At 62.3% G+C, this 12,500-nt stretch overlaps 1 non-coding gene across 1 annotated transcript; it reads right to left on the bottom strand.

Annotated features, from left to right (window-relative positions):
- Positions 1-792: 792 nt before the first annotated feature.
- LOC142795224 (small subunit ribosomal RNA) lies at positions 793-2,607 on the bottom strand. Its single transcript, XR_012892867.1, has one exon. It is a non-coding gene; the product is annotated as a small subunit ribosomal RNA (ribosomal RNA).
- Positions 2,608-12,500: the final 9,893 nt, after the last annotated feature.

The raw sequence follows: 12,500 nt of genomic DNA, 5'->3' as shown, positions 1-12,500 counted from the left end.
CACCGTGTTTCGTGTGGCGAATTCAAAAGCCGGCCGGCGCTGCTGCAACCATTACGGTCGGTACGCATACGCCGCGGAGGGCGGGACGGTCATCGGAGCGTGCGGTTCCTCCATCGAGTACTGCGCACCTCGGCCGTCGCATCGCCGTGCCATGACCGGCCGCGCGTCAACGCGAACCGGTGCCAGCGAGATCCCTCGCCTGCAAGAACCGACCGGCAGCCTCCGTCACCCGAGGACGCGGAGGCGCTTGCCGCGGACGGCGGGACGGTATGCACTGGTGCACAGCGGACCCGTCACATCGCCAGTTCCTTGACCGACCGCCGACGCTTGTGCCGTTCCTCTCGTACTTGGCAGTCGCCGCGCGATTGTCGGGTCTCGTTCTTGCACGCTCGAACGGTCGGGAGGGCACTCGGCTGGCGTTTCGGGAACGCGCAGCCTCGCCTTCTACCGACGTAACCACGACTCGCCGTTCGCGCTCCGCCGCTCCTGTTTACAGTACTAGGCGGTCCCGCAGCGGTCGGGTCGCGCATTTCGAGCGCTTCGAGCCACGGTGCAGTGGCGGGTCGAAAGCCGACCTATGAGTGCGTTGCGCCGTTTGTACCCGCGTCCGCCACCTGGCCGACCGTCCAAGGTCGCGGTGTTGGCGTCCGCTGGGCGCAACAATTTGTCACGGGGTGCCGCTCCACATTCAGGCAGCCCCGTGGGGAAAAGCCGACCCCGCGTCCAAACGGGGTCAGCGGCAGAAAGTGTCGGGCGCAGACGCAGCTGAGGCGCTCACCCTTCACAATCCGTTAATGATCCTTCCGCAGGTTCACCTACGGAAACCTTGTTACGACTTTTACTTCCTCTAAATGATCAAGTTTGGTCATCTTTCCAACAGACCGGCGCAACCGAAAGGCCGCGCCGGACATCGGTCCGAAGACCTCACTAAATCATTCAATCGGTAGTAGCGACGGGCGGTGTGTACAAAGGGCAGGGACGTAATCAACGCGAGCTTATGACTCGCGCTTACTGGGAATTCCTCGTTCAAGGGGAACAATTGCAAGCCCCTATCCCAATCACGAAAGAAGTTCCACGGGTTACCCAGTCTTTTCAGACAGGGATAAAGACACGCTGCTTCCTTCAGTGTAGCGCGCGTGCGGCCCCGGACATCTAAGGGCATCACAGACCTGTTATTGCTCTGTTTCGTGCGGCTAGGAGCCGCTTGTCCCTCTAAGAAGGTTGTAAGGTGCTGGGAACCCCGCACCTATTTAATAGGCTAGAGTCTCGTTCGTTATCGGAATTAACCAGACAAATCGCTCCACCAACTAAGAACGGCCATGCACCACCATCCACCGAATCAAGAAAGAGCTCTCAATCTGTCAATCCTCCCAGTGTCCGGGCCGGGTAAGTTTTCCCGTGTTGAGTCAAATTAAGCCGCAGGCTCCACTCCTGGTGGTGCCCTTCCGTCAATTCCTTTAAGTTTCAGCTTTGCAACCATACTTCCCCCGGAACCCAAATACTTTGGTTTCCCGGAAGCTGCCCGCCGAGTCATTTGAGTAACTCAGGCGGATCGCTGGTTGGCATCGTTTATGGTCAGAACTAGGGCGGTATCTGATCGCCTTCGAACCTCTGACTTTCGTTCTTGATCAATGAAAACATTCTTGGCAAATGCTTTCGCAGTAGTTCGTCTTGCGACGGTCCAAGAATTTCACCTCTAGCGCCGCAATACGAATGCCCCCGTCCGTCCCTCTTAATCATTACCTCGTATTCCAAAAACCAACAGAACAGAAACGAGGTCTTGTTCTATTATTCCATGCAAGTTTATTCAGGCGACTCGCCTGCGTTGAGCACTCTAATTTTTTCAAAGTAAAAGCACCGGCCATCTCGAGGCACACAATGAAGTGCACCAAGAAAGAACCGGCATGATGTTCAGTCCGAGCCGTCGCATCGGGTAGATGCACTACTCGTCTGGAACTGAGATCCAACTACGAGCTTTTTAACCGCAGCAGCTTTAGTATACGCTATTGGAGCTGGAATTACCGCGGCTGCTGGCACCAGACTTGCCCTCCAATTGATCCTCGTTAAAGGATTTAGAGTGTACTCATTTCAATTACGGGGCCTCAAAAGAGTCCCGTATTGTTATTTTTCGTCACTACCTCCCCGTGCCGGGAGTGGGTAATTTGCGCGCCTGCTGCCTTCCTTGGATGTGGTAGCCGTTTCTCAGGCTCCCTCTCCGGAATCGAACCCTGATTCTCCGTTACCCGTAACAACCATGGTAAGCAAGTAACCTACCATCGAAAGTTGATAAGGCAGACACTTGAAAGAAACGTCGCCGGCTCGTGGCCATGCGATCAGCACAAAGTTATCCAGAGTCACCACACAATACGGGCCGAAACCCGATCGATCTTGGTCTAATAAAAGCACCCGTTACCCAAAGGGCTCCAGGCCCACTGCATGTATTAGCTCTAGAATTGCCACAGTTATCCAAGTAGGAAGAAACGATCTAAGGAACCATAACTGATTTAATGAGCCATTCGCGGTTTCGCCTTATTTCGGCATGTACTTAGACATGCATGGCTTAATCTTTGAGACAAGCATATGATTACTGGCAGGATCAACCAGGTAATCGTTCGACTGCGCGTCCGTCCTCGCCTTCGGCGGGCCGGACGCAGTCTGTGTGCGGCGGAGGCCACCTTCAGGCGCCCCAACACGCTTATTTTGCACTCCGAGATGACGGCGTTCGAGCTCGCTACGGCACAACCTTCCCGAAAGACGAGTGGGAGCCGTGCGGCAAGAAGCACGTTCATGCTCGCTCTTTTTCGTTGCATCGACTCGGTCGCGCCGTGCGGGTTGCCCAAGCCCGCTGCACTGTCGGTGGACCGGCCGGAACTAGCAACGGAGCCGAGACTGCAAAGCCGCCAGACGACGGGTCACGCCCGCGTCTTCGGCGCTTTCGCATCTGAATCGCCCGAGGACGACACGGAACACACCTCGATATCGTGGTAAAACGGCACCGTCCGACAACCAGCCCCTAACGCATCAAGCGGATGAGGCTGCAGACGACTGCCGTGGATTCCCCTGGAGCAGACCCGAGGACACGCTTGACGAGGCCGAAGCCCGCCGCATATCAGACACCCGGTCGCTTTCGCGTACGCCGCTCACGAGAACCCCCACATAATAGCAGCGATAAGTACCCAGACCTCCTTGGGCACTAATACGAGCGTACTCGAGAAAATTTCACCGCGGGTGTGCCCCGAAACGTGTGGCACGTTGAGCGTGCCACAAGTCTACGTCGCTCTCAAACCCGCCGAGGTCGTAGAATTTGCGACCCTACTCACGAAATTCCCACCGAGGATACGGCCGCAAACGTACCGCACCTTGGGTAGGCCACGAGTTTGTGCAACACTACGCTGACGGCACAGCACCGAGGTCGTGCGCGCACGCACGGGAAAATTCCGCCGCGGTTTCTGCCGAAAACGTGAGGCACCACGACTCTCCGCAAGTTCGCGTCGACTGCGAAAGACCGAAGTCGTGAACGACGTGTCCGCTACTCGCCGCCGACACGCTGGACACCAAACGTACAACGACTCGACGGCGTCGTAGAGGCCCACGACGCGGTTTTCCTTAACGACGTCTCGGCGTGGCACCGACAGGTTAGAACGGCCGACCAACGTTCCCTGTCCGCCGTTCGGCTCAGTCGAAGGGCTCGGCGACTTCGGCAACGCTGCGAAGCCGCACGGTGACGCACGCCATGTCCCCATTTTTTTTTTTTTTTTCTTTCTGCGTCTGCCGGGGTGCCCCTATAATAGCAGCGATAAGCACCCAGACCGCCGTGGGTCGCTCGCCCCGGCTGACGTGGTTTTTCGTACTCCTGCGGCGGTCGCCGTCAAGCACGTCCAAATACGCTACTTTCGTGGGCGCATTCACGCTCTTTCGCTTCGCCGGAGTGCCAGCACTCACTCTGCCAAAAACGGCGAACATCCGAGCGGCGGTTCCCACTTTTGCGTCGGCGTCGCAAACCCCGCCCCGGCAGACGAGGTTTGCCGTACTCGTGCGACGGTGGCCGGCGGGCACGTCGAAAGACGCCGATATCGTGCGCGAATTGGCGCACCTTGGCTTCACCGGAGTGCCGCCACTGACTCCTCCAAAAACGGCGAAGATCCGAGCGGCGCTTCCCACTTTCGCATCGGCGTCCCGAACTCCGCCCCGGCTGACGCGGTTTACCGTACTCGTGCGACGGTCGCCGGCGAGCACGTGGAAAGACGCCGATATCGTGCCCGAATCGGCTCCGTTCGGCTTCGCCGGAGTGCCAGCACTGGCTCGGCGAAAGACGACGAACATCCGAGCGACGGTTCTCACTATTGCGTACGCGTCGCAAACCCCGCCCCGGCAGACGCACTTTGCCGTACTCGTGCGACGGTCGCCGGCGAGCACGTAGAAAGACGCCGATATCGTGCCGGAATCGGCCCCGTTTGGCTTCGCCGGAGTGCCAGCACTCACTCGGCCACAAACGGCGAACATCCGAGCGGCGGTTCCCACTTAGCCGTCGGCGTCCCGAACTCCGCCCCGGCAGACGCGGTTGCCGAGCTCGTGCGACTAGCGACCGCGAAGCCGTCTCGCGACGCCGCTTTCGTGCGCGGCTCCCACTGCGACCTGGGTCACCCGAGGTCGACGAGCAAGAAAGAATGTCGAAAAAAAATTTTTTTTTTTTTGCGTCTGCCGGGGTGCCCCTATAATAGCAGCGATAAGCACCCAGACCGCCATGGGTCGCTCGCCCCGGCTGACGTGGTTTTTCGTTTTCCTGCGGTGGTCGTCGTCAAGCACGTCCAAACACGCCACTTTCGTGGGCGCATTCGCGCTCTTTCGCTTCGCCGGAGTGCCAGCACTCACTCTGCCAAAAACGGCGAACATCCTAGTGGCGGTTCCCACTTTTGCGTCGGCGTCGCCAACCCCGCCCCGGCATACGCGGTTTGCCGTACTCGTGCGGCGGTGGCCGGCGGGCACGTCGAAAGACACCGATATCGTGCGCGAGTCGATGCTTCTTGGTCTCGCAGGAGGGCCGCCACTCACTCCTGCAAAAACGGCGAAGATCCGAGCGGCGCTTCCCACTTTTTCGTCGGCATCGCAAACCTCGCCCCGGCAGACGCGCTTTGCCGTACTCGTGCGACGGTCGCCGGCGAGCACGTCGAAATACGCCGATATCGTGCCCGAATCGGCCCCGTTTCGCTTCGCCGGAGTGCCAGCACTCACTCGGCCAAAAACGGCGAACATCCGAGCAGCGGTACCCACTTAGCCGTCGGCATCCCGAACTCCGCGCCGGCTGACGCGGTTGCCGAGCTCGTGCGACTAGCGACCGCGAACGCGTCTCGCGACGCCGCTTTCGTGCGCGGCTCCCATTGCGACCTGGGTTACCCGAGCTCGACCAGCAAAAAAGAAGGTCGAAAAAAAATTTTTTTTTTCTGCGTCTGCCGGGGTGCCCCTATAATAGCAGCGATAAGCACCCAGACCGCCGTGGGTCGCTCGCCCCGGCTGACGTGGTTTTTCGTACTCCTGCAGCGGTCGCCGTCAAGCACGTCCAAATACGCCACTTTCGTGGGCGCTTTCGCGCTCTTTCGCGTCGCCGGTGTGCCAGCACTCACTCTGCCAAAAACGGCGAACATCCTAGTGGCGGTTCCCACTTTTGCGTCGGCGTCGCCAACCCCGCCCCGGCATACGCGGTTTGCCGTACTCGTGCGGCGGTGGCCGGCGGGCACGTCGAAAGACACCGATATCGTGCGCGAGTCGATGCTTCTTGGTCTCGCAGGAGGGCCGCCACTCACTCCTGCAAAAACGGCGAAGATCCGAGCGGCGCTTCCCACTTTTTCGTCGGCATCGCAAACCTCGCCCCGGCAGACGCGCTTTGCCGTACTCGTGCGACGGTCGCCGGCGAGCACGTCGAAATACGCCGATATCGTGCCCGAATCGGCCCCGTTTCGCTTCGCCGGAGTGCCAGCACTCACTCGGCCAAAAACGGCGAACATCCGAGCAGCGGTACCCACTTAGCCGTCGGCATCCCGAACTCCGCGCCGGCTGACGCGGTTGCCGAGCTCGTGCGACTAGCGACCGCGAACGCGTCTCGCGACGCCGCTTTCGTGCGCGGCTCCCATTGCGACCTGGGTTACCCGAGCTCGACCAGCAAAAAAGAAGGTCGAAAAAAAATTTTTTTTTTCTGCGTCTGCCGGGGTGCCCCTATAATAGCAGCGATAAGCACCCAGACCGCCGTGGGTCGCTCGCCCCGGCTGACGTGGTTTTTCGTACTCCTGCAGCGGTCGCCGTCAAGCACGTCCAAATACGCCACTTTCGTGGGCGCTTTCGCGCTCTTTCGCGTCGCCGGTGTGCCAGCACTCACTCTGCCAAAAACGGCCAACATCCGAGCGGCGGTTCCCACTTTTGCGTCGGCGTCGTAAACCCCGCCCCGGCAGACGCGGTTTGCCCTACTCGTTCGACGGTCGCCGGCGAGCGCGTCGAAAGACGCCGATATCGTGCGCTAATTGGCGCTCCTTGGCTTCTCCGGAGTGCCGCCACTCACTCCTCCAAAAACGGCGAAGATCCGAGCGGCGTTCTCCACTTTCGCATCGGCGTCCCGAACTCCGCCCGGGCTGACGCGGTTTACCGTACTCGTGCGACGGTCGCCGCCGGGCACGTCGAAAGACGCCGATATCGTGCCGTAATCGGCCCCGTTTGGCTTCGCCCGAGTGCCAGCACTCACTCGGCCAAAAACGGCGAACATCCGAGCAGCGTTTCCCACTTTCGCATCGGCGTCCCGAAGCCCGCCCCGGCAGACGCGGTTTGCCCTACTCGAGCGACGGTCGCCGGCGATCACGTCGAAAGGCGCCGAATTCGTGCACGAATCGATGCTTCTTGGTCTCGCAGGAGGGCCGCCACTCACTCCTGCAAAAACGGCGAAGATCCGAGTTGCGCTTCCCACTTTTTCGTCGGCGTCCCGAACTACGCCCCGGCTGACGCGGTTTACCGTACTCGTGCGACGGTCGCCGGCGGGCACTTCAAAATACGCCGATTTCGTGGGCGCATTCACGCTGTTTCGCTTCCCCGGAGTGCCAACACTCACTCTGCCGAAAGCGGCGATCATCCGAGCGGCGGTTCCCACTTTTGCGTCGGCTTCGCAAACGGCGCCCCGGCAGACGCGCTCGTGCGACGTACTCGTGCGACGGTCGCCGGCGAGCACGTCGAAAGACGCCGATATCGTGCTCGAATCGACCCCGTTTCGCTTCGCCGGAGTGCTGCCAGTCACGGCGCAGAGAACGGCGAACAAGTGTTTTTTTTTTTTTTTCCTAGAATTTGTGTTATAGAAGGCACATTTGATATCGGACGATAATTTTCAACTTTATCACGCGCACCGATTTTCGTGTAGAGGTTTGCAAGTTTATGGGAATTTCTCCACTTGGAATAATGCGATTTAGTAGTACTACGAGAACTTCATGGATGTACTCAAGGGTACGGGGCAAGTCAGTTACGTCAACACCTGCAGATTTTTTACACTTCAAACTGAAAATTGTTGGTTGTGAGTCCTCGTGTGATATTAAAGGCCGATTCGCTAACACATAGAACAAAGAAAGAAAGGAAGAAAAAACGCCCGCGCTCGCTCAAGAAACCTGGGTTCGCAACAAGTGGCAACAACAAGCAACCGAGCGAGTGCGCCAAAACCCGTGGCGGCCGAACAAACGCGAAGTCCCAACCGCGTCAGCCGGGGCGGCACGGGACAGGAAAAATCACTTCAGCCGGGGCGGCGGGGCACCGAATAAACCTCGTCACCTCGTCGCAGGATAAAAGAGGAAACAAAAAGTCTAAACAGCGTCTGCTGGAGCGAATGCGTAATAAAACAACAACAACAACAAAAAAAAAACACCCGCGCTCAAGAAGTCTGCAATCCTCACAAAAGGCGACTGTGACCGAGCAGCGTCAGCCGGGGCCGTGCGGAAACGGAAAAACCGCGACTACCGGGGCGTCGAGGCACCGAAAAATCCACTTCAGCCGCGGCGAAAAAAAAAACAAAAAGAAAGACGGAGGGGGGGGGGGGGAACCACGTCTGCCGGGGCGAAGGAAAAAAAAAAACGCGTCTGCCGGGGCGAGCCCGGGTGCGGCACCACCGGGAAAACTGTGGCAAACAGACATGGCGATCGAGTGAGTGGGCCGCCAGCCAGGCTCAGCCAAAAAGTGCAAAGTCCGAACTGCGTCAGCCGGGGCGGCAAAAACCGCGTCAGCCGGGGCGGCGCAAAAAACCGCGTCTGCCGGGGCGGCACGAAACCGCGTCAGCCGGGGCGGGGCGAAAACTGCGTCAGCCGGGGCGAAAAGAAAAAAAAAAACGCGTCTGCCGGGGCAAGCCCGGGTGCGGCACCACCGGGAAAACTGTGGCAAACAGACATGGCGATCGAGTGAGTGGGCCGCCAGCCAGGCACAGCCGAAAAGTGCAAAGTCCGAACCGTGTCAGCCGGGGCGACGCAAAAACCGCGTCAGCCGGGGCGGCGCGAAAACCGCGTCAGCCGGGGCGGCACGAAACCGCGTCAGCCGGGGCGGCGCGAAAACTGCGTCAGCCGGGGCGGCGCGAAAACCTCGTCAGCCGGGGCGAGCGAAAAGGGGGGGGGGAACCACGTCTGCCGGGGCGAAAGAAAAAAAAACGCGTCTGCCGGGGCGAGCCCGGGTGCGGCACCACCGGGAAGACTGTGGCAAACAGACATGGCGATCGAGTGAGTGGGCCGCCAGCCAGGCTCAGCCCAAAAAGTGCCAAGTCCGAACTGCGTCAGCCGGGGCGGCAAAAACCGCGTCAGCCGGGGCGGCGCGAAAACCGCGTCTGCCGGGGCGGCGCGAAAACTGCGTCTGCCGGGGCGAGCCCGGGTGCGGCACCACCGGGAAAACTGTGGCAAACAGACATGGCGATCGAGTGAGTGGGCCGCCAGCCAGGCACAGCCGAAAAGTGCTAAGTCCGAACTGCGTCTGCCGGGGCGGCACGAAACCGCGTCAGCCGGGGCGGCGCGAAAACCGCGTCTGCCGGGGCGGCACGAAACCGCGTCAGCCGGGGCGGCGCGAAAACTGCGTCAGCCGGGGCGAGCCCGGGTGCGGCACCACCGGGAAAACTGTGGCAAACAGACATGGCGATCGAGTGAGTGGGCCGCCAGCCAGGCACAGCCGAAAAGTGCTAAGTCCGAACTGCGTCTGCCGGGGCGGCACGAAACCGCGTCAGCCGGGGCGGCGCGAAAACCGCGTCTGCCGGGGCGGCACGAAACCGCGTCAGCCGGGGCGGCGCGAAAACTGCGTCAGCCGGGGCGAGCCCGGGTGCGGCACCACCGGGAAAACTGTGGCAAACAGACATGGCGATCGAGTGAGTGGGCCGCCAGCCAGGCACAGCCGAAAAGTGCTAAGTCCGAACTGCGTCAGCCGGGGCGGCAAAAACCGCGTCAGCCGGGGCGGCGCAAAAAACCGCGTCTGCCGGGGCGGCACGAAACCGCGTCAGCCGGGGCGGCGCGAAAACTGCGTCAGCCGGGGCGAAAGAAAAAAAAAAAAACGCGTCTGCCGGGGCGAGCCCGGGTGCGGCACCACCGGGAAAACTGTGGCAAACAGACATGGCGATCGAGTGAGTGGGCCGCCAGCCAGGCACAGCCGAAAAGTGCTAAGTCCGAACTGCGTCTGCCGGGGCGGCACGAAACCGCGTCAGCCGGGGCGGCGCGAAAACCGCGTCTGCCGGGGCGGCACGAAACCGCGTCAGCCGGGGCGGCGCGAAAACTGCGTCAGCCGGGGCGAGCCCGGGTGCGGCACCACCGGGAAAACTGTGGCAAACAGACATGGCGATCGAGTGAGTGGGCCGCCAGCCAGGCACAGCCGAAAAGTGCTAAGTCCGAACTGCGTCTGCCGGGGCGGCACGAAACCGCGTCAGCCGGGGCGGCGCGAAAACCGCGTCTGCCGGGGCGGCACGAAACCGCGTCAGCCGGGGCGGCGCGAAAACTGCGTCAGCCGGGGCGAGCCCGGGTGCGGCACCACCGGGAAAACTGTGGCAAACAGACATGGCGATCGAGTGAGTGGGCCGCCAGCCAGGCACAGCCGAAAAGTGCAAAGTCCGAACCGTGTCAGCCGGGGCGACGCAAAAACCGCGTCAGCCGGGGCGGCGCGAAAACCGCGTCAGCCGGGGCGGCACGAAACCGCGTCAGCCGGGGCGGCGCGAAAACTGCGTCAGCCGGGGCGGCGCGAAAACCTCGTCAGCCGGGGCGAGCGAAAAGGGGGGGGGGGGGGGAACCACGTCTGCCGGGGCGAAAGAAAAAAAAAACGCGTCTGCCGGGGCGAGCCCGGGTGCGGCACCACCGGGAAGACTGTGGCAAACAGACATGGCGATCGAGTGAGTGGGCCGCCAGCCAGGCTCAGCCCAAAAAGTGCCAAGTCCGAACTGCGTCAGCCGGGGCGGCAAAAACCGCGTCAGCCGGGGCGGCGCGAAAACCGCGTCTGCCGGGGCGGCGCGAAAACTGCGTCAGCCGGGGCGAGCCCGGGTGCGGCACCACCGGGAAAACTGTGGCTAACAGACATGGCGATCGAGTGAGTGGGCCACCAGCCAGGCTCAGCCAAAAAGTGCCAAGTCCGAACTGCGTCAGCCGGGGCGGCAAAAACCGCGTCAGCCGGGGCGGTGCAAAAAAACCGCGTCTGCCGGGGCGGCACGAAACCGCGTCAGCCGGGGCGGCGCGAAAACTGCGTCAGCCGGGGCGAAAGAAAAAAAAAACGCGTCTGCCGGGGCGAGCCCGGGTGCGGCACCACCGGGAAAACTGTGGCAAACAGACATGGCGATCGAGTGAGTGGGCCGCCAGCCAGGCACAGCCGAAAAGTGCTAAGTCCGAACTGCGTCTGCCGGGGCGGCACGAAACCGCGTCAGCCGGGGCGGCGCGAAAACCGCGTCTGCCGGGGCGGCACGAAACCGCGTCAGCCGGGGCGGCGCGAAAACTGCGTCAGCCGGGGCGAGCCCGGGTGCGGCACCACCGGGAAAACTGTGGCAAACAGACATGGCGATCGAGTGAGTGGGCCGCCAGCCAGGCACAGCCGAAAAGTGCTAAGTCCGAACTGCGTCTGCCGGGGCGGCACGAAACCGCGTCAGCCGGGGCGGCGCGAAAACCGCGTCTGCCGGGGCGGCACGAAACCGCGTCAGCCGGGGCGGCGCGAAAACTGCGTCAGCCGGGGCGAGCCCGGGTGCGGCACCACCGGGAAAACTGTGGCAAACAGACATGGCGATCGAGTGAGTGGGCCGCCAGCCAGGCACAGCCGAAAAGTGCTAAGTCCGAACTGCGTCAGCCGGGGCGGCAAAAACCGCGTCAGCCGGGGCGGCGCAAAAAACCGCGTCTGCCGGGGCGGCACGAAACCGCGTCAGCCGGGGCGGCGCGAAAACTGCGTCAGCCGGGGCGAAAGAAAAAAAAAAACGCGTCTGCCGGGGCGAGCCCGGGTGCGGCACCACCGGGAAAACTGTGGCAAACAGACATGGCGATCGAGTGAGTGGGCCGCCAGCCAGGCACAGCCGAAAAGTGCTAAGTCCGAACTGCGTCTGCCGGGGCGGCACGAAACCGCGTCAGCCGGGGCGGCGCGAAAACCGCGTCTGCCGGGGCGGCACGAAACCGCGTCAGCCGGGGCGGCGCGAAAACTGCGTCAGCCGGGGCGAGCCCGGGTGCGGCACCACCGGGAAAACTGTGGCAAACAGACATGGCGATTGAGTGAGTGGGCCGCCAGCCAGGCACAGCCGAAAAGTGCTAAGTCCGAACTGCGTCTGCCGGGGCGGCACGAAACCGCGTCAGCCGGGGCGGCGCGAAAACCGCGTCTGCCGGGGCGGCACGAAACCGCGTCAGCCGGGGCGGCGCGAAAACTGCGTCAGCCGGGGCGAGCCCGGGTGCGGCACCACCGGGAAAACTGTGGCAAACAGACATGGCGATCGAGTGAGTGGGCCGCCAGCCAGGCACAGCCGAAAAGTGCTAAGTCCGAACTGCGTCTGCCGGGGCGGCACGAAACCGCGTCAGCCGGGGCGGCGCGAAAACCGCGTCTGCCGGGGCGGCACGAAACCGCGTCAGCCGGGGCGGCGCGAAAACTGCGTCAGCCGGGGCGAGCCCGGGTGCGGCACCACCGGGAAAACTGTGGCAAACAGACATGGCGATCGAGTGAGTGGGCCGCCAGCCAGGCACAGCCGAAAAGTGCAAAGTCCGAACCGTGTCAGCCGGGGCGACGCAAAAACCGCGTCAGCCGGGGCGGCGCGAAAACCGCGTCTGCCGGGGCGGCACGAAACCGCGTCAGCCGGGGCGGCGCGAAAACTGCGTCAGCCGGGGCGAGCCCGGGTGCGGCACCACCGGGAAAACTGTGGCAAACAGACATGGCGATCGAGTGAGTGGGCCGCCAGCCAGGCACAGCCGAAAAGTGCTAAGTCCGAACTGCGTCTGCCGGGGCGGCACGAAACCGCGTCAGCCGGGGCGGCGCGAAAACCGCGTCTGCCGGGGCGGCACGAAACC

The sequence above is a fragment of the Rhipicephalus microplus genome, unplaced genomic scaffold, assembly GCF_043290135.1.
Source record: "Rhipicephalus microplus isolate Deutch F79 unplaced genomic scaffold, USDA_Rmic scaffold_587, whole genome shotgun sequence".
In the NCBI taxonomy this organism is placed as follows: domain Eukaryota; kingdom Metazoa; phylum Arthropoda; class Arachnida; order Ixodida; family Ixodidae; genus Rhipicephalus; species Rhipicephalus microplus.
Note: the sequence above shows the minus strand (reverse complement) of the source record. Positions and strands in the feature narration are given on the sequence as shown.